Source organism: Gambusia affinis, linkage group LG05, assembly GCF_019740435.1.
Source record: "Gambusia affinis linkage group LG05, SWU_Gaff_1.0, whole genome shotgun sequence".
In the NCBI taxonomy this organism is placed as follows: Eukaryota; Metazoa; Chordata; class Actinopteri; order Cyprinodontiformes; family Poeciliidae; genus Gambusia; species Gambusia affinis.
In genome coordinates this window covers 4,974,099-4,994,881 of record NC_057872.1, presented here as the reverse complement: position 1 = coordinate 4,994,881, position 20,783 = coordinate 4,974,099, and the positions used below count along the sequence as shown (strand labels likewise).

General features: G+C 38.6%; 1 protein-coding gene and 1 long non-coding RNA gene across 2 annotated transcripts in view; one reads left to right on the top strand and one right to left on the bottom strand.

Annotated features, from left to right (window-relative positions):
• Positions 1–20,019, bottom strand: part of LOC122831174 — a 31,532-nt gene extending 11,513 nt beyond the window's left edge. Inside the window, exons 1-2 of the long non-coding RNA XR_006370651.1 lie at positions 19,935–20,019; positions 7,947–8,058 (exon numbers count right to left, since the gene is read on the bottom strand). This is a non-coding gene — a long non-coding RNA (uncharacterized LOC122831174). The remainder of the gene's footprint in view (positions 1–7,946; positions 8,059–19,934) is intronic.
• The window catches only part of zfpm2a (zinc finger protein, FOG family member 2a), a 260,239-nt gene that overhangs the window by 37,715 nt on the left and 201,741 nt on the right, over positions 1–20,783 (top strand). The gene's annotated exons all lie outside the window — the stretch shown is intronic.

Genomic DNA, 20,783 nt, shown 5'->3' with positions numbered 1-20,783 from the left:
TGAACTGTCAGGGTTACCATTGAGATGAATCTAAAACTGGCCACAGGGTTATTTTTAGACTTGGCTGCAGGATAAAAAAGTTTTCTGAGCCTCACAAGTAGGTCAGCTCAAGTGGCGTTCACATCGAGGTTATGTACAATTACTGAAAAGTAGCATCTCTGGTCCGGGGCAACTTTTTTAATCTACTCCCCAGTGAATCAGCAAGTCTGCTTCTTTCCTTACCGACTTCTTCTTCTTCTTCCCTTTTTTTTTTTTTTTTTTTTTTAAATCTTCTCTAATCCACAAACAGTTTGTTCTACGAGTCGGTTCTGTTGACGTACCTGATTTGAACGTTGTCAGAAAACAGCTGTTGGAAATTTGTACAGTTGCCGCAGCTTTTCCCACCCAGTGGAGGCGGCTTTTTAGTCTCTGATCCAATAGTTTCTTTCTTTAAACCTCTTAGGCTGAACATGCATTTACAGCAATGTGTCACAGCTTTCCAACGTTCAACCTTCTGCTTCCCTCCTGCTTCCGATGCTTCATTATGCTCACAGTATAGCCAATGAATGCTGAAATCATTTTCAGCCAGGTTATGCTTTTTTTAAAAAAAATATATATATATTTTAAAGTTGCATTTGTTTTTGGTTTCCTGCCGGTGGTCCTGGATCCTGAAAGTGTTTTTAAAATTTTTTTTATTTTGCCAGTTTCTTTGAGGTTCAAAGTGAATCCATCAATACCAAGAGCTAATACGGGTCAATGCAGAAAAGAAAAGAAAAAACAACCGTGCCGTATCCCGCCGGTGTGTTCAGCTGCATTAATTGAATAACAGTAGGAGAGCAGGTGACAGTGTTGGAGTAAAAATGATGAGTGGCATGTCCTGCATTCCAACTTTGACAGGTAAACAATCTAATTGATTTCTCTTTTCTTTTTTTTTTCTCTCTTTTTTCCCCCCCTTTTTCTTTCCGCGGGCCGTCTCGCCAGACCGTTCGGCGTCGCGTCTCCAGCGGAAGCGGTGACCATCCTCGGCGTTCGCGGAACAGACAAGCCCGTCATCTGTGGCGCTGAAAACATGTCAAGTTAGGACGAGTAATTTGCGGTGATGAATGACAAGTGCGGGCTCCTGTTCAGTAGACTGAGCGCTCATTAGAAAACACATTTTCAGATGTCGCCGGGCTCCTTTGTTGTCGCACTTTTTTTTTTTTTTCCCGGGGTAGAATAAACAGATAATGCTGGAATACTGCAGTGTCACCGAGATGAGCAGAAGGAACTTAAACCTCAATTGACATGTCTCAGGCAGCCGACTTTTTTTGAACGTTGACAGCCATCTGTGTGGATTCCTTTCACTCTCCACTAATGAGCTGTGGGTTGAGGAGACTCAATCTACTCAGGGTTGTCCCTCGGGCCCTGTGCAGCTGCTGGGCACACGCGCCCCCCCCTCCACACACACACACATCCTCTTGTGCATACACGTTTCCCTTCCCCTTCCCTCCACCCAATCATCCCCAAAAACAAACTCACACTTACACTTTTCTATGTCCACAAAGACTTTTCCGTTGGTTTTCATAGCCTAACCTTGACCGTGACCCTACATCTGACCATGCCCAGACCATCCCAAACCTAAACTTAACCTAAAACTCAATTCACAGTTTAGTCCTAACCCAAAGGCAATATTTCTTCTAATGGAGTTCAGGCTTTTTGTCATTTAAAAGAAAAAAATGGCCCTTCGAAGGCGACACACACTCACACAGACCATTGTACTTGCATTGTAACTGCATTTTCCACCATTAGTGGTCAGTCCTTTATCCTAACCTTAAACCACACTGTACTTCTAAACCTAACCAGCAGAGTACAGTAGACCTGAGGCAAAAGTCAGGAACAGGAAAATGTCCTCACTTCCACAAATGACCTCCCCTTGTTGGTGAAAATAGTGACAGTGGTCTTTATATAGCATATACAAATACACATACAGAAGTTGTTTCTTTATCTTCTCTGTAGAGACTTTCCGTTGACTTCTATTCATTTCTACATCCTAACCTGATCTTTTGCCCTAACCAGTGGCGTCCAAACATTTTACAAATTGGGCCAAAAATCCTAAAATACTCAGGGGTCATCCAGTTTTTCCAACGTGGAACCTCGAATACATTTGCTTTGAGTTTTTTTTTTTTTTTTTTAACTACTCACAAACAAGTTGAATGTGCAGTATTTTTTAATGACAGAAAGTGGCAATGTTTCTGTCTTAATAAAAGATGTAATAGAATTTCCTAACTTTTTGGAAAAACTTTTTCAGCTTTTTTTTGTTGTTGTTTTGTTTAGGAAACCTTGTAGTCTATTCCCAGCAATGAAAATAAGATCTTTGTTGAAATCAAACCTTCTGCTATTGGCCAGTATGTGTTACAGTGGCCCAGTCAAAGTGCAGACCTGAATCCAATTGAAAATGTCTCGCACTCAAACTATTTTAGACATTCTCCATGTAATCTGACTTATCTGGAACAAGTTTCAAAGATGAACAAGCAACCATTTTTCAGAACTGGTGGAGAACTAGACCAAAAAACATGCAGCTTCAAGTTGAAAAAGCAAAATAAAAAAAACACATACTTTTGAGTTTTCCATTTGTAAAAATGAAAAAAAACAAAAAAACAAAAAAAAACCATGCATTTGCATATGCACTATTTTCAAATTCAACAATCCAAAGGGAAACTAAATTCTGCGTGAATTTTTCACACAAATTCCCATAAACTACGTTGGAGTTTAAGAATGTCTCGTGTCAAATCGGGGGAAAGTTCAATAGGTGTGAATACTCTGCCAGGCACAACATGCTGCTGCCTCCCGGTGTGTTTTTGCGTCTCACTGCGGTAATAATTTGTGTGGACGATGAGGTAAGCAAAACCCAGGTAAACAAACGAAGCAGCTCCGTGTGGAGCAAATGGCAACCAGAATACGTCGGGTCAAAGTCTGACAATCCGCTGTTTTCCCCCTCGTGACGCTCCGTACCTGTAGATGCTGCGACAATGTGACGAGATCCATCTGATCCATATCACTCGCAAAAAGCAAATGAGCTGGAACATGGCTGATAGTGTGTGAATAGAAAATGACAGGAAGAGCCTAATCAATGTCCTGCAGGGCTGGCAACCACGTCGCCTTTGTTTCTTTTTGTAAATACAAGCCTCTTTAACATCACAATGTGAGCCATTATCTCTCCTGGCAAGGTAAAAATTTTTGGAGGAGCCGCCGCACAAAATGAGAGAGAGAGAGAGAAAAAAACATACATTTTCTCTCAGTTTGGAGCGGATCAGTTGGAAGAGATCTAAAGTCATGCAAATGCTACGGCGGAAAAATGCTGGCAATACTCGTTCTAATTATTCCATATCAGCACATTTGCATGGAATAGATTTTTTTTTTTTTTTAAGAAGGGAAGAGTTAATGATCAGTGGAGCTTGGGCATGGAGCCTGTTTAGGAATTCACAGCATTTTGATCTAATCACAGAATCAAAATATTCATGAAACACAATGATATCTCCCCCAAGCAGGCGGCTAGCCATTAATTTTCAAATTCAGGTAATTTATTAACACTTATCAGGGGCTGAAAAAGCCTTGCTCTGTGTTTGTAAAGTGGCTGAGAGGGAGAGGAGTTCGAGAAAACTGATTCCAGATGATTTATAACCAAGTGCTAGGTGCATTTTCAACCTGGTATTCAATTAGAATGCGTGTCCAATTTTCCGTCCTAGATCTACAGTTAAAAACTCTATTAAAGCACCATTTTCCTTAGCATACATATCTATTATCAGTGTTCGCAGCAAATTTGATAACTTTGGCTCCGGCTCTGTCATTGTGCTCGTTTTGTGCTCCTTGCTCTCTTTCTCCCTGCTAATTAGAATATATTTGACAATGGACTACAAGATGCTACTCAGGCATATTTCTCCCCAAGTATGTTAACAGCTTGCTTTAATATTTATTTGTGCTATTAAAACTGTGGTGATGGCGTAAGAATATCACAGCCGCCGCGGTCATTTGTCGCGTCCTCAGAAGCTGCAGTGCCTGATCTCTCTCACGTTGGCTTTACAAAATCATGGCCCTGCCTAGCAACTTGTTGTTATATGGCACACACAAAGTTAATAACGAATGCAGCATTTTAGCTAAGTTTTCTAGTTATGTAGGTAGTATTTGAGTCCAGTTTTGAAACGGCAACAACTGATTCAGACTTTGCTTAAGCGTTTGCCGTTTTGGCATTTAATGCTGCCTTTTAAGTTAAACTTTCACATGGCGAATAAAATTTTCTAGTTTCATTCACACCTCTTTGACGCATGGAGACATTTCAAACATCACTTCACACCTGCTCCTATATAAAGGGTATATTTAAGGTCACCTAGTCAACTAATGTTGGTAAATGACTTACTTACAGGACGGGGACACCATTGTGTCAATTGGTAACTTTTGATCAGAGTTGACAAAAATCACATGTGGGGTTCCCCAAGGTTTCATGTTGGGACCCCTCCTATTTAATGGCTACATAATCCCGCTAGCTCTAGTTGTAACAAGAAGAATAGCCAGTGATGGCATAGTTACTTTGAAAAAGTAACTTTAATCGGACTACTGATTACTCCTTGAAAAAGTAACTTAGTTAGATTACTGACTACTTGATTTGGAAAGTAACTAAGTTACACTAAAACTAACTTTTTAGTTACTTTCAGCAGCTGCTGACAACAACGCTCCGCCTCCTGTGAAAATAACATTGATCTTTGCCAATACTTTTTTGTAAGCTATTTTATAATGGTAACATCAACAATGTGTCTCCACTCATAAGGTTGAACTGAAGAGGAGATTGTAGAAAAAACAGTACAAAAAAATAAAAAACCTGAGTAATTTGTGTGGTCCACTGTTGTCTGGAAAACTCTAAGAAGGATTGTAAATATATGATATGATAGTAATGCACAGTGATTTTGATAAGTAACTGTAGTCTGACTACTCGATTTGAAATAGCAACGCGTTAGATTACTCGTTACTGAAAAAAGTGGTCCGACGTCAGTAACGCGTTACAAATTAACGCGTTACTGACATCACTGAGAATAACCATAACTATGCAGACGATGCTGTCAACTGCAGCATCTTTAATTTTAGTAAGTATTTTAAGTTTACATCTTATGCTATTACAATGATTTATTTTATTTATTTTTATTTTATTTATTTTTTTACTTTTATGTTTCATTTTGTTAAGCACTTTCAATAGCCTTTTTGCATTCCATCTTTTTCACACTTGTTCTATGATAAAAAGTTCTGGTGCTAGGATGAGGCCTTTTTCCGGCCATGTATTTATGTAACAAAACCGCAATGGAAACCATTTTTTATTTTTTTTTTTCACATCAGACGAGTCACATGATCAGCTACAGGATGTTGCCACTGGCGCAAACCACAAAAACAGGAAGCAGTTGGGGGATGATGGCGCGGCATGTTTTTAACAATCTTGCGTTTTGCGTCTCTTATTTAATGGGAAGACTGCGATTGCAAAATTGTGTTTCTTCGACGTTAGCAGAGTGTCGACAAAGTTTTGCGCCCGTTTGTAATGCAAACGTAGCTAGTGATTCCAAAGAAAACGGTGTGTTCCTTTGTGTTCAGCACTGCGACAGATATCGTGTCTTTGGTAAATCATCATGGGAGTTTTGTGCACCATCTACGCCAGAGTGCAAAGATGATATCACACGCCTACTATTGTACGTTTACACATCTCAAGGAAACAGACAGCCACATATCTTCCAAGGGTTGCTGTAACAGCACGGGTCTGGGAAGAAGGATGGCCCAAGGACAAGGCTCAAAAACAGCAGGGCTGGCCTCTTTTTTTTTTTTTTTTTTTTTGTCTCTCACTAATAAAGCGGGATGGATTCAAGCAGCCCCCCGAAGCTAAGCTGAGCCGAGCCCTCAGCTGCGATCGCGCCGTGATAACAACAAGATGGATCAATACGTGCGTTGTAGAGGTTAAATGATGTTATGTTGTTGCTTGTTATTGGACATGGCGTGTCACAATCCATGATACTGACACCTTTTTTTTCTGCCCTTGCTTTTTACCAAAGCCAAGGTAAGGTTGAAGGCCTCACACTGATCCTGAAATAAAGAGTTTATGTGCCAAAGTCTTCATCTCGACTGTCAACTGAACCTTCCTGGATAAACAAATGCATTTGCCTGGTTTAAATGTATGTGTGTGGGTAAAAATACATTTAGATTTATTTGATGTACTAATGAAAACATCTGACAATTAACCTTTGAAGCCTATAAAACAATAAAATTGATCACCTATGAATGGTTTTATTTCTAGCAGTTTGTATTAATCTACTTTGGAAACAGCAAACTACACATACATAGGATACATAAAATAAGACTGCTGTCCTTTTTTTATTTGTTAGTTATGTATTTTGTGTTTGTCATCACACATATTTCTGACTATTTTTTCTTGATTTGAGCAAGATGTCAAAGAAAATGAGTATTAGCTTCTTTTGGTTGGCTAAAAATTCATGCTGCCCAAGGAAACGGACATATTGTGAGTTCATTTTCTACTGCAGTAACATTGTCATTTCTAAAAATATTTAGAAAAAGGTTAGCCTTGCCAACTAGATCAAGAAATCCCTTTTATCAAATCAATGCTGCAACAATTATTGGCACCCCCAAAAAGCTCATCTAAAGATATTTGACTTTTTTTTTTCTTTTTTTTTTGAGTTTTATATTTTACTTTTGTCAAGTTCAAAATTAGAATTTCATGAAATCCTGAAGTTCATGCCATCACAAACTCTCAAGTACTAGGAGATTTTAAAACCAATTCTGGTGGAGGAGCCAAGTCAACACAGAAATGGTTGAGTTGGCTCCTCCACAAAACCATCATAAAGTCCTAAAGAAAACCTGTGAGACAATTTGAAAAGAAGAGAGCACAACATTGGGTTCTGGATGATCTGTACAAAGTATTGATGGTTATGGTAGCGGTAAGGGTGACTGTTATTGGTGATTTTGTGAAAACTCATAATTTCTTCATGTGAGACAATTCCCGACAGTGTAGATTAAACGTTGGTTTTCAAAAATTGTACCTAGATTTAAACAGCAATGAAAGAGAAATTTTATCTGAAAGTATTTACATGTTCCGTTAGGTTCACCCAACCACTACAAATGTACATGCATCACATATCACAATCGTAAATTAATAACCCAAGTCTTTTTTTTTTTTTGTCAATTGTTATATTTTTGTGTAAAACATCTTTTGGAAAGAAAGAGAAGGATTTCTTGCGCCATTGTTTTAGGACGGTGACGATACGCAATGCCGGTGGAGAAAACCTTTGTTATTGTTAGAAATAAAATGGCTAGCATTTATGTAAGAAACATAAATAAATCTGCCAAAGTAGCTAAATCTTTAAAAAGTTGCTGGATGTTTTCAGCAATACTTTGTTACTCATGCGGAAGAACAAGCCACTTGTAGTTCCTTCTCCCAAATCTGTCTCTCTGAACAAGTCTGATGGCAGCAGGTTGAGGAAGGCTCTGTTGTACTTAACCCCGCTGGAATTTTGACCAAAGCACGACTCAGATATTTCATTAACCACGACGTCGTCAGTCTGTTAACGGGATATACTATCTGTCATCACTTTTACGGTAATAATCCTTACAACTCCATCCAGATTCTTGAGGCATGCAGCTTTCCCCATTTATGGTAGGTCGAACAGCACATCGAGTGAGGCTGTAAAACAAGCCAAAGATTTGTAGAATTTATCTTCGCAATTCATACTACAGTACCTGAAGATGTAGGATGAGTAATATATTCTGGCAGTGGAAGGTAGCTGTTGAAGAAAAACTGTTGCCTTGAGACACGTTTCAGCTTTGTTGAACAGGTGGTGTGATGAGGAACTCTAACTGGCCTCTTACTCGTGCAAGTTTTAAATGTATTTAATGAGCTCGGTTGTTAACAAGTGGAGGAAAAAACAGGATTTCTCATATATTACCTGGGTTCACTGTGTTCTCTTGTACCTCTTCACTGTCGTCTCTGTATGTGCCAGGAGGAGGAGTCAAACTCGATCAGAGCTCTTACAGTTTTCTATTCATTTTGCTGAGAAGCTGTGGAGAAAAACAAATGCTGTGGCAAAGGAACTAATAATGAAAGTGAGCTCCATGGAGCAGAAACATTTGGACGGTGATTTATTTATTTTTCAGTGACTAATGAGGAAGTCTGTAAATTTTAAAAACAGCAGGTCACACACCAAATTAAGTCTTCCCAGTCATACATGCTGTTAGCTTGATCACTTAAATCCCTACAAGTAAAAACCAGGCAGTAGAGATGGACCAGGAGAAAGCAAACTTTGGTGAATTGGTCAGAAGTTTGGCACCAGTGTTTTGAGCAACCTGCAGATGGCCCGATGATGCTTTGCTTAGACAGTGAATAATGTGTCACGATGATCCAATCTTGAAGAAATGAATAACAGTTTCCAATTTGGATGGCTAGATGATGCTACTTACCAATATTTTATAAATGATTACCAGGAACTGATAATGACCGTTTATGGCAGGGGTCTCAAACTCCAGTCCTCGAGAGCCGCTGTCCTGCAGTTTTTAGATGTGCCACAGGTACAAAACACTGGAATGAAATGGTTTAATTACCTCCTCCTTGTGTAGACCAGTTCTCCAGCGCCTTGCTGATGACCTAATTATTTTATTCAGGTGGTGCAGCAGAGGCTCATCTAAAAGTAGCAGGACAGTGGCCCTTGAGGACTGGACTTTGAAACCCCTGGCTTATGGCAAAACCAGAGTCAAGGTTTACCCCAAGGTTCCTGGAGCATCTTCAGCAGTAAACTGATCTGCGGATAAAGTGGTTTGCAAAGATCGTCATCAGAGGCTGCAGTTTGTGCACATAATTGCCAGATATATTGTGTAAAATTGATGTTGGCACAGAGGGGGGTTTCCTCCAGACGCTTGGAATAAGAGGCAATAGAACGTATGGTTTCCATGGTAAAAGTTGTATACCTTTTATGGAGCTCAAACAAGGATTTCAGTTTTTTTCATTTAGTTGCAGAAAACTATCAGGGATTAAACTTTTTACACAAAGTATTTGTGTAAGATATTGAGCATGGAGACCTCATGAGACTTAAGAGTTATAAAGCTGGGGGCCGTATGAGACGTCTTTCAGATTATTCAAATCTTTCTAAAAAAGGAGCATGTAAACCAAAAATAAGGGCCCCAAAACTAAACCCATAATGAAGATGACTTAATCCTGGCATAAGAAACAATAGAACTGCACCAAGGAAATGACGTGACATCCAAAGACGGCACAGAACACAAGTTCCTACTTCACAAAATGGAAACAAAAATGGAGTCGTGTCAGATTTTAGTTGTAGGACTTTTTTATATCTTTGGGAAAAGACCACATGTCATTTCTCCCTGTAGCGCTAGACAAGTACATTTGTTTTGGTTGTATTTACCCAGAATGCCCTGTCCTATGGTCCGCTTCCTGCTTTCAGATCGTTCTCTGGCCTGCTTGCATCCACATATGCATTCGAACCACCCTAGAATTCACTTTAATCAAAGCGAGACCCAGTTTGCTTTTTCGGTCCGCATCAGAGTTCGATTGCATATTCACACCTCCACAAACAATCCAGACTTTCTAGGCAAACGGGCTTGTAGTTTGATTAAAGTGAACTAAACAGGGCTGTTGTGAATGCACACTTAAACACAACCCAACTTTCTCGTGAGACAAAATTGCAAAATTTTACTAAAACCAGTAACCCAGCATGAATTTTCTGTCCTATTAGGAATAAACAGATGAGTTGCACACGTTAAGCCATCATTGATTTCATTGCCAGTAATACCTGATCGGATAGCTATTAATATGTGCCATTCACAATTTGTGCTGAAGTGCTCAGTGATAATACCATGGAGGGCTGTAGCTTATATTACCAGTCACATTACTACAACCAGCAATTAGCAGCTTAGGCTGTACTTGGCTGCATGTTGACAACTCCGACTCTTGTTTCTGAGGTGCGCAACTTAGCAGTGTTGGGGGGATTATCAGTGCTCCAAATTACATAACTGAACTAATGAGATACATACTCACACAGTCTCAACCCGTATTCCCACTGGGTGCCTCACTGGCGGAAATATTCCACGAGCAGGCGGGTGAACACAGAGAGGGAAGAAATGAAGATGTATCGCCACCAAAAGGTCTGACTGACACGTAGCTAATAAGCTGTAATTGTTCAGCGGCTGGTTTGGAGCGTCTTGCCAGAGTGAACTAAGGTGAAAATGACTTCCAATACTGTGTTGTATTTTAGGATTGTTTTTTTTTGTTTTGTTTTTTTTTTTCCTCTGTAGCTGATGTCTCATTAGACGAAAAAAATTGTAGTTTTCATACACGGAGGTTCATTCCCATCAACAAAACACACTATAGAAAACGAGATTGTTGAAATTGCCAGTAGATGGGGATTATGAATATTTCTTTTGGAAATTCAATACAAAGCAAACCGACTGTTTGCTCGGTGACGAGAGTAAAAGTGAGACTAAGCGTGTTGGGAAGGAAAAACACTTAAAACAATGACATCTTCCTTTCTCTGCAGCAGTAAAAGCTTGTGTTCACTTCCTAATGATCTGGGACTTTGTTCATTTTCATTTCTTCAATCTGTCACCAACATTTCCAATGAAGTAATGACTGTCAGTGTTTTGATTTTTCGCTTTCATCAGATGTTACGGTTAGAGCGTGAGTAGCTTTTTTACCTTAGTAATTTTTTTGGTTAATTACTTTTCATTTTCTTCTTCTTGAGTAAAAAGAAACTTCTAAATTTCTACTCTTGGGTATATTTTGGGGTATTCTATCCACCTGTGGACAGGAACCACTTAAAGACTTGGGACTGGAGCAGAGGTTCATCTTTCAGCTTCAACAGAAAGTTAAAGTTCAGAGCAAAGCATTCATGTTTCAGAATGGTCTCTGTGTAGAAATCCCCAAGGGGAGTGAATACTTTAGCAAAGCGCCGTAACTGGTGAGTATGTAAAACACTGGCCGCGTCTGCAACTGCGTTTGGTCTCATTGCTTGTTTTATACCCACTGTTTGGTACCTAGAATAAAAAGTCCCAAACAAAAGGACTCTGCGTGACTATATTCTTTCAATAAACATCATAAAACTAATATGCGCCAAAAATGGATATTTGTAACGAAGGCCTCGGTCGGCAGCGGTCGGCATTCCCCGTGTTAGTCGGGGGAATGTGAAGCAACTATTTTCACTCGCCGCAGCACAAAACTGTTGGAATTAGAGTCCAGCCTAATATAGAGACGAATCGAGCTAACTGGAGGGGACAGATTCACAGCATTATTTATCATGTTACAATGAGCTTATCCCATAATTACCGTATGGTAATTCCCTTATGGATGTCAGCTGTGTTTTTCCTCTCGCCCCTCATCCAAATTAAAATCTACACTGCCTTCTTTATCATTTTAACTACAGTATATTACCTCTTCTGCTAATAATGAGGCTTTTAAAAGACACTTACCTCAAAAAAAAGAAAAAATCTAATTGTTTTTGTTTGATTTTGGTGACACTTTATCAGGACTGGTAGTTAATTAATAGCAATTATACATTAACTATTAAAGGAGGAACCTTATTAATTAATAGCCTCAGATGCAATTAAATTACAGATGCACACACCAATTTAGCTACCAACTTTCCTTAATCCTGCGTAATTTCAAAGGGATTTGAGGAAGGGGAGAAAACGATTCATTATGGCTGCAGTAGGTGTTAATTAAGAAGTAACTAGGGGGTGCATCTAATATGGATGCTGCGTGTGCGTGTGTGTGTGTGTGTGTGTGGTGCGTGTGTCAGGGCAGGCATGGGTTCAGGCAGGGTATTTATGGAACACAAACAGAACATACAAATTCAGCACACAAAGGCCACATTTCTTCCAAGAGTGAGCTATTTTACAGACACAGCCGAGTTCGCTCACGTTGATGTGGAGTTGTGCGTTTCGTTCTGAGCAAACCTGCATGGTTATCTGCGTTTCCATTAGCCAAATTGAAATTGCGAGAAAAAAACAAAAACCCTCAAGGTTTTTGTGCTAGTATGATGTGGCTTGTCGGCCAAATCAGAATTAGTGTGTTTTGCAAAAATTGCGATGGAAATACTTTCTAGGCGTCACATGAGTCATGTGATCGACAGCCAGATGTTACTACCGCTAAAAACGACAAAGAGGACGACAGGAAGTAGTAGGAAGATGATGGTTTGGCTTTTGGGCATTTTTTGGACAATGTGTGCACAGTTCATAAAACGTTGCGTGTTATTCCATCGTGTTGAATCCATAATTTATCAGTACAGTTGCCAAATGCAACTTCCCCGAAACGCTGCTCCTAAGTGTAAGGAGCTTGTTGCTCTCAGGTCTGAATAAGACGCAGACGGATGAATTCTTAACATATGTCATGCAACTGCTTATGTCTGTCGCTGCCATGACTTTTAGTGACTACAAGACTATTCACATGCAATTTTATTTTGATTTATTATTTAATGAAAACACAGCAATTGCGGAATTGTGGGTTGTTGTTTTTTTTCGACTTTAACAGAATATCGACAAAGATTTGCACATATTTGCAATGGAGACGCAGCTTATGATAAGCGGTTTCCATCCTTCGTCACAGTAAGAACTGCTGTCACTGAATCTCTGAACATTTTGGGATCTTGTGGTCCACTGATTGTCAAGGCAGAAAATCACAAGAACGTCACTATTCAAAAACAGAAGAAAATGGCATTTGCTGCAGAATTTTTAAACGTGGTCGAAAAACATTTGACTTTCACACTTCTTCCTGTTGAAATTCCTCTTTGATGCATTTCTCAGAAAAATGTTTGTCCCTCCCTTTCCACCCAGGATTGCAGCCTACTACAACAGTTTAGTTAAAATGAGAGACAAAGAGCAGCTCAGGGGATCTTCTGTAAGGTTTAGAGGAGCAGTGCAGCTCATGAGGGAATATCCCAGGCAACATTCACAATGTCCGATTATGTTAATAGTAAATCCAATTATGCACTCACACCGTGGTGCTTGAAAAATAAACTGGGCTTGTTGCCCATTTGGTCCCAGAGAGATGGAAGCAGGTTTTCTTATTTTCAAAACTGTGGAAGTTTAAAGGATTTTTCTCTTATTTTAATGTTCAGGACACTTTTAATACACAAACAAATTAACTCAATGGCTGAATTTGTTGCATCACTGATATCCCTGAAATGATTACCAAAATAGTGTAATAATAAAGTAAAAGGGAATGGTTCAGCCAATATTCACTTCGTTTTATTAGGTGACGCTTAAGATACGTCACCTAATCAGACTGAGGCAGAATGGCGGACATTGGAAATGAGAGTTGGAAGGATTACATAAAGAAACTGCAAATGTTTTTCCAAGTTGTTTATGACAGCATAGCCGTAGCTTCTACTTGTTCGAGCTGAGTTAATTTTTCTGTGGATGTAGCACACCTAGTAGTGGCTTGCTTACTTTTGTAAATACCACTGACAATAGCTAGCTTAGAAAATCACTAGCTGGTTGTAACTAGCTTAGAAACTGACCCAGACCTTCTCTATCCTGACTTCTTTGTTGATTTGATAAACCTGTTACATAACTTATACCACTGTCATAAAAGGTGTTACACTGGAGTAGACTTAAAAATGTGCAGAAGTTTAGACACTAGCCAGTTTTGTTGTACATGCTATGCTACATGATGGTGGGGCAATCTCTCTATGTTGACTGATTTGATGCGTACCTTCTCCGATACACAATATTTGATTGCATCTTACTAAGCGTACTCATACATACTATATATCTTCTTACTTGTAAAAGGTGTTTGCTGCATATAGTGATTACACCAAGGGCTGACGGTCTTATCATAAGTGCTACCCATGGCTGTCAACTTTCCGCATCAAAAGGTTTATGATAAAATGACAAGTTTGGTTTGGATACTTGTCTGTTCGTGCACACATGGGTTGTTTTGACATCCGTCATGGCGGAGTGGACCACTTTCTGAAGAGTGTGACGTCAAAAGGTCAATGGCTGAAACACAAACCTTGTGCCGTTTTTAAAAGCAGCTCATTTTTATCTTGATAGTCTTTTGTTCCCTCAATCCAAACTAGTAGTGGTGACTGCTAAATGCTGGAACGTTTTATCTTGTCTCGTTCTCTGATTGCCACAGTTTACAGCAGCTATAAGACACTTTTATGTCAAACAACTGTTGTGGTGTCACTCCAGCAGCGGTGTCTGGTGGTTATCGCTCTGTTCTGGATATCATCTGGAGTGGCAGGCAGGAAGTTAGCTGGCGTACGAACGTAACGCGCAATAACAACATCCTCCTGTGTGTTTCACAGCCAGCATTTTCTATTACCAATTACAGTGTTGACAGGTTTGTGCTGTTCTTTTATTAAAATTCTTAATCTAGATCAATTAGGCTGATGAAACTTCATGCTAAAACACAAATTTTACAATATGTAAAAGATAATTTTGCTGCCTGTCTGCAGTGAGTTGTCTAAAAGAAGAAAGTAGACTGGTGCCTTTTTTTTTTTTTTTTTTTACTTACACTTCCTTAAAAGTGTAAGTAATTGAATCTAGAATTTCAGAATAAAACATTGGCAGTAAATTAGATGAACTACCGGTAGAAGGACTATTTTATATGGCCTGTTTTGTTACACAATGAAGTTGGTTAATCATAATTAAATTTATAGTTAAAACAAATAGGCCTGACACAATAGCAAATTTTGCTGGACGATAAATTGTCCCAGAAGTTATTATGATAAGCGATAGTATTGTTTTGAATATAGTGGCAATGGCATAATAATGCAAGAACACATTCTCGCCAATCAATAAACTTTAAGTACTATTGAAGATTTAACACTGAAACTGGAAGACCTAGAATAAAATACCCAAAATAAATAAACGTAGAAACAGAAACATCATGAAGACCAAAGCACCAGACTGAAGAAAAACAAAGATTTATTCAAATATAAACTGTTGGATTTGTTTTCAATTTATTTGGGGACTAATTGATTTATTTTGACAGGCTTAAAATTGAATAATTTGACTCTACTAACAAAGTTGGATATGAAAGTGCATATAGAAAGGCATTTTTAAAAATTTCAGTCAGTATTTAATTCATGTCAACTGTGCAAAATCGGACATCTTTGTAGTTGGACGGTTGTCTCTTCATATATATATTTTATAATACTCCACACTGATTTGAAATCATTGTGTTAGGGGCTCATATTGAACTCTTCTAGGAAATAATCTGAATGTGCAGCCCTATGGATTAATCTGTTCATTGCACCAAAGGAGAGTTTGACCTCTGAGGTATCCTTCAGTATTTTTTGAACTTTGATAGGTAATAATTGTTGCCTCGCTCTGCAGCACGTTTTCTTTCCCTGCCGTTTTTTTGTTGTTGTTTTTTTTTTTCTTTCGTAGCTTTTTCAGCCCAGATCCGCGTGATTTCGACATTCGCAGTCCGAGTCGCACATGAAACGCCCTCTGAAGCACCCAACTGTCTGTGTCTGCGCTAATTAATGTTTACTAAACTTGAAAGCCAGTATAGGCTACACTGGGAACCATAATTACAAATGCGCCTTCAACGGCAATTTGTTTCTTGGGTGACTGAGAACATTAAAAGTCCGACTTGAAACCAGGCTACAAAAGCTAACAAACACATGTATTTCCACTATTCGAGCGCATTTTGATCCCTCAAGACATGCTATCAGTGACAAGTCCCCCTGATCGGAGAAGAAACCGTGGAACGCAGTCAAACCAGCAATTAGTGCAAATTAGCCGACATTTTCAAAAAAAAGAAAAAAAAAAAAAAGTCTTTGCTCTGAAAATGGCTGCTTTGTAGTTCAAAAGAAAAATTCCCATTTTGGCCTTAGAGTGGGAGGGTTTCCAGCAAATGCTTAAATCCTAAAAATAAGTACTGCAATCTTCTGGCACAGACACACTGTAATGCTTAAAAACAATTTAGCGACTGTCATCGCTGTAATTACAGTAACTAATTACCATCCTCAGCAAACAAATAGCTTAACATAATACGCAGACCCAATCAATTTTGAAGAAATGCAAATTCTGAAAGTTAAAAAAAAAGAAAGAAAAAAAGACAATTTGGCAAACCTGAAAGAATTACGGGGGAAATAATACACTTTGTTTTATCCGCACATAATTCCCAGGGAATATCATATCATAAATATTTGCATTCAGTTCTTATCAGGACATTTGCATTTGCCTCTTATCAGCCGGCAAGCCAGGCACTGGCAGATAGGGAGGGCTGCCTCCACGCCGTACACACATTTCTAATGAGTCACGTCGCAGGCTGATATCATATTTTGGCTAGAACTTTATCACCAAAACGAGGAGGTCATTTTCTCCTGGAGTTGGCTCATCTTGGAACTGTCTTTTGAGTTTTTTTTTTTCTCTCTCTCCCTTCTTCTGATGTGATTCAGCTGAGATTCTTTTTTTTTTTTTTTTTTTTAAAGCCCACAAAAAGGATTATTTTCTCTCCTCCCCCAACCGAAACGGGGCCCCGTATCAGTGGCACGTATGCTTGCAATGATTATCATTCTGTCATAAAATATTTCAGTTTTATCAGAGTGTTATTTTATTTGCCACAGCATCCCGTCGGAACAGAGGCTCTGGGGGAAGAGGGAGAAGGAGAGAGGAGGAGGAGAAGAAGAAGAAAAATAAAGAAAAGAGCTCATCTGCATGAACAGCAGTGGATGACAGGCGGGAGGCTCCGAACTGCCATCTAATTTTATTTTATTTTATTTTATTTTTTTTTTAGGTGAGACGTGTGCAACAGTTTTCGGCGGGGGGAGGAAGAAAAAAAAAAAAAAAACTTAAAGTAATTGTTTGATAACATTTTCAAAATGGTATTCCACAATAACAATTTCATGGTGAATTGCAGAGTATAATTATAAATCAGCCCCCTCCCCCCCTCCCTCTCCTTTGGACAGCCGAGGAACACTGGGGGTCAAGTAAAGTATCCTAGTCAAATTCTCCTCTCATTAGCGCAATCGTTTCTCTCTGCTAATTATTTCCTCCCTGTCTCACCAGCGCTGCCTCTCTCCCTCCCACTGGAATATTTCACAGCCACATACAGTACAGAGCTGTGTAACTGTTTAATGCAATTTGCCTTAAAAAGAAAAGTGCAGTTCTTGCAGAAATCCCCTCTCCCCCCATTATTTTTATTTTTCCATTATTTACAGCTTGATCGGACAAAATGCTAAATATTCGTTTGATGTAATGTAATCATGCAAATTAAGATGGGGGGGGGGGGGAATGCATGTCAGTGTACGATTGGCTTTTCTCTCTCTTTTTTAAAAAAATATGTTTTTATTTTTTATGGAATTGGGCAGGTGAAGTTTTGTACGCAGTTAAAAGGAGCGGTTCGTTTCCCTGCCAACAGTGAGGAAGGGTGGGAAAGGCGGAGAGGAGTAATTGGGAAAATTCAAAGACGGACCAATCATTAAAATGCGCTTCGAGGAAGGAATGTGACAAAAGAAAAAAAGATGATAGTAAAAAATAAACAAAAAATTACAATTTCTGCTATTTCTGCATAGAAATGTCAGAAATAATAATAACAGAGGAAACGGTGTTGGTCCAGCCTTCGTTATGGCGTGACGCCTCCTGCAGCTGGATCACCTAAAGGATTCTCCTTAAAGCTTATCTCAGGCTTTGTTTAGACAGAGGAGGGAAGACATTCCACAAGGCCCAGTTCTGATGGACTATCAGAACAAAAAAAACAACACATTCATACAACCAGCAGCTGCTCTTTTCCAAGCAGCACCTCAAAATGTTCACAGACTTAACTTTTTTTTTTTTTAAGAACTATCTGGATTTACTGCTGCATGATATTGGAAAAGAAGTAGTTTTTTTTTTTTTTCTTACCCTGCGATATACATTGCAGTATGAAAAATTACAGGAGTTTCAAAGTTTTTTAGTCTGTATTTGAGAGTTATTCCTGGGCTGAATATAAATATCTAAAACAATGGAGATATCGTTTGCCATATCTGCCCATGTTGTTCTTTCCTCTCCTTCTCATCTGAGGTTCTATCACTCTGTGACCTTTAGCATTTTGGTCAATGTCATCAGTGTCAGGCGTGAGACTCTGTCCACCCAGCTGCTTATCGTCACCTTCCAAAAATAATGGCATAAGTCTTTTTTTTTTTTTTTTGCCAAAACACTGTGTGTCAAACTCATTTTTGTTTTGGGCCAAATCAAGATCATGAAATGCTCTTAAAGGGCCGGTTGTGACAGAATGTATTGATGAAACCCGTTCGCAAACTGTTTTAAAATGTCAATGAATTCTTAAAATTAAATAATATTGAACATCTTTTCAGTCTCTCAAGGACTTTACAATTGTTTTTTTTGTTTGTTTGTTTGGTTGTTTTTTTGCAATGAAAATCTAAGTGTTTCTGGTACTAATTTGGAAATAACTGCGATATTTGCGCTTATTTATGTCGGTAAATGCGACTTTTTATTACTGTCTGTATAGATCATGGACTATAATTTGACATTAACCAAGGCTGAGGCAGCTGTTGATTTTTGAGAAAAATTTGCAATAAACTCCCAATCATGTATTGGTGCAAAAAAGTGAGGGGATTTGATTATTTACTTTTTTTTTTGCATGAATTTTCATGACAATTCGCAAGAAACTGGAGAGACTGGTAGATATAGTTTGGCAGGAAACAGAAACTCTGCATTGAGTTGATTGAGAAAATAATATTTAAGCACACTTAGGTTTTAGTGTAGAATTTAGAGGGCCACAGAAAAGGCAGTGGCGGACCAGATTTGGCCCACGGGCCTCCAGTTTGACGCATGTGATTTAGGCAAAATAACAAAATCACTTTTGGTGGAAGATGACTTGGGCCATTAATTTAGGAAAGTGACAATATTTAATTATAATGAAAAATGCAAGTTCACAACACTTGGAATATATTACAGAGTAATTACTGCAGTCCAAACAGTACTGTGCGATATGAATATCTCACACGCAGGCATTGTGTTGACGTGATACAAATGCAGCCCTAATGCAGACCCATTTTCTGAATTTTTTTATATTTTACTAAGAACATGGTGTCATATGATCACAATCTCCTCCTTCCTGAAAACTGAATGAAAAGAGGTTACTGCAGTGCCTTGTTGGTGTTTTGTTTTGTGCATCGTCCAATTCAGTCCCACTGAAATGATTTTGTTACGGTTTGGACCAAGAAAGCCAAGTACTGTGGAAATGTACTAACGGGTAAAAAATATATTGTTTATAAAAGCTTTACTATGCCAAAGGCATCATTCATTGTCCTGCCTCCGTAGAACACAGTCTATGTCCAAACCCGTCCTTCCTTCCATTTAACGCGCACAAATCAGGGGAGCATCAATAATAAATCGTACTTTAAAGAGATGCTTGGACATGATTGTCCACAAAGTGTTAATTATTTCCATTAAGACTCCCATATTGTGTTTTTTTTTTTTCTTGAAAACAAAGTAAACAAAAAGATAAGAGGTATTACGGGCACTATTTTGTCCGTTAAGCTAGTACCGTGACCGGACTTTAGGCTTCCAAGCACGTCAAAAAGAAGCAGTTGTCATCGTCAATGACGGTTTCACAACTTGTAAGATTTCAGCCAAAGTGCCTCTAATTGCTAAACTCAGGTTTGAACATGGCAGCTGTGTGCTCTTCTGAAGCATGAGTAGCTTTGGGTCGCACTGAGTACCAGTTTAGCTAGCGTCTGACACGAGCTGGGACCAAAACATTTGAGCTGTGCTTCAATTGTTTTTTGTAATAAGCTTGTTAGAACGATGACACCACATGGTACAACAGTTGAATAACGACAAATAACAGGGAAGTTATGGGAATGCCTTTGCCACAGAATTGAGAATATATATATGGCGGCTTTATCTGCATTAGTTACTGTAGGCCCGACACCTTGATAAGGTCAGGATCGTATATTACGCCATACCTTGGTCGTTCCGTTGATGTGTTGTATGAAACCTTGGATCGGGGTCAGACTCGGCAGATTTATGACTCTGAAGCACTCCTGTGCAGTTCTCTGACCGTTTCTGCAGAAAATAACTGTGTTCAAATGCGTCAGCATTCGAAGTGGAGGATTATTTGAAATTTGCTGAATTCAAATGAATAATCTCCAATAATTTAGCACCCACTTTGACAGCAAAAACACAAACAATTGATTTTTCTTTTTTTTCTTTTTTTTACTTTTGAATTATTTTAAGGGAATTCCAGTTTTCAGGGTTAGACTTGAAACTTTTCTATCGAAAGTTTATGGATTATGCTTCACAGCAAACGCCACACTAGGAAGTCAAAGAATTAAAATTAGTTTTATTTCTGATCAGAGTGGTGAAATATGTGGACAAAGTTATACCAGAAGCTTAATGCCTACAAAATAAAGTCTTTTTATTTTAATTATCTTGTACTGTATTAATACAAGATTGTGTCTTTATCATTTAAAAATGTGTAGATTTACTTCGATAACTTATAGATTAAACACAGACTGATGTTTTCAAGCTTTTATTTCCTTTAATTATAACTAATTTCTGCTTACAGCTCATCAAAACACCATATTTAAGAATAGAATATTACATGAGAACAAACTAAAAACATTTTTGATACAGAAATGTGTGCTTGATGGTTAATGCCTGCTTAAAATTGGAGTGCATATTCTAGTTTATGGAATATGATTGTATAAATCACTACTTTGGAACTTGAAGAACTGAATAAAGTCTAGTCTGACCAAAAAAGTAGTTTAAAAGTGTCAAGTCCATAAGTGTATATAAAACCCATGCTCACGATG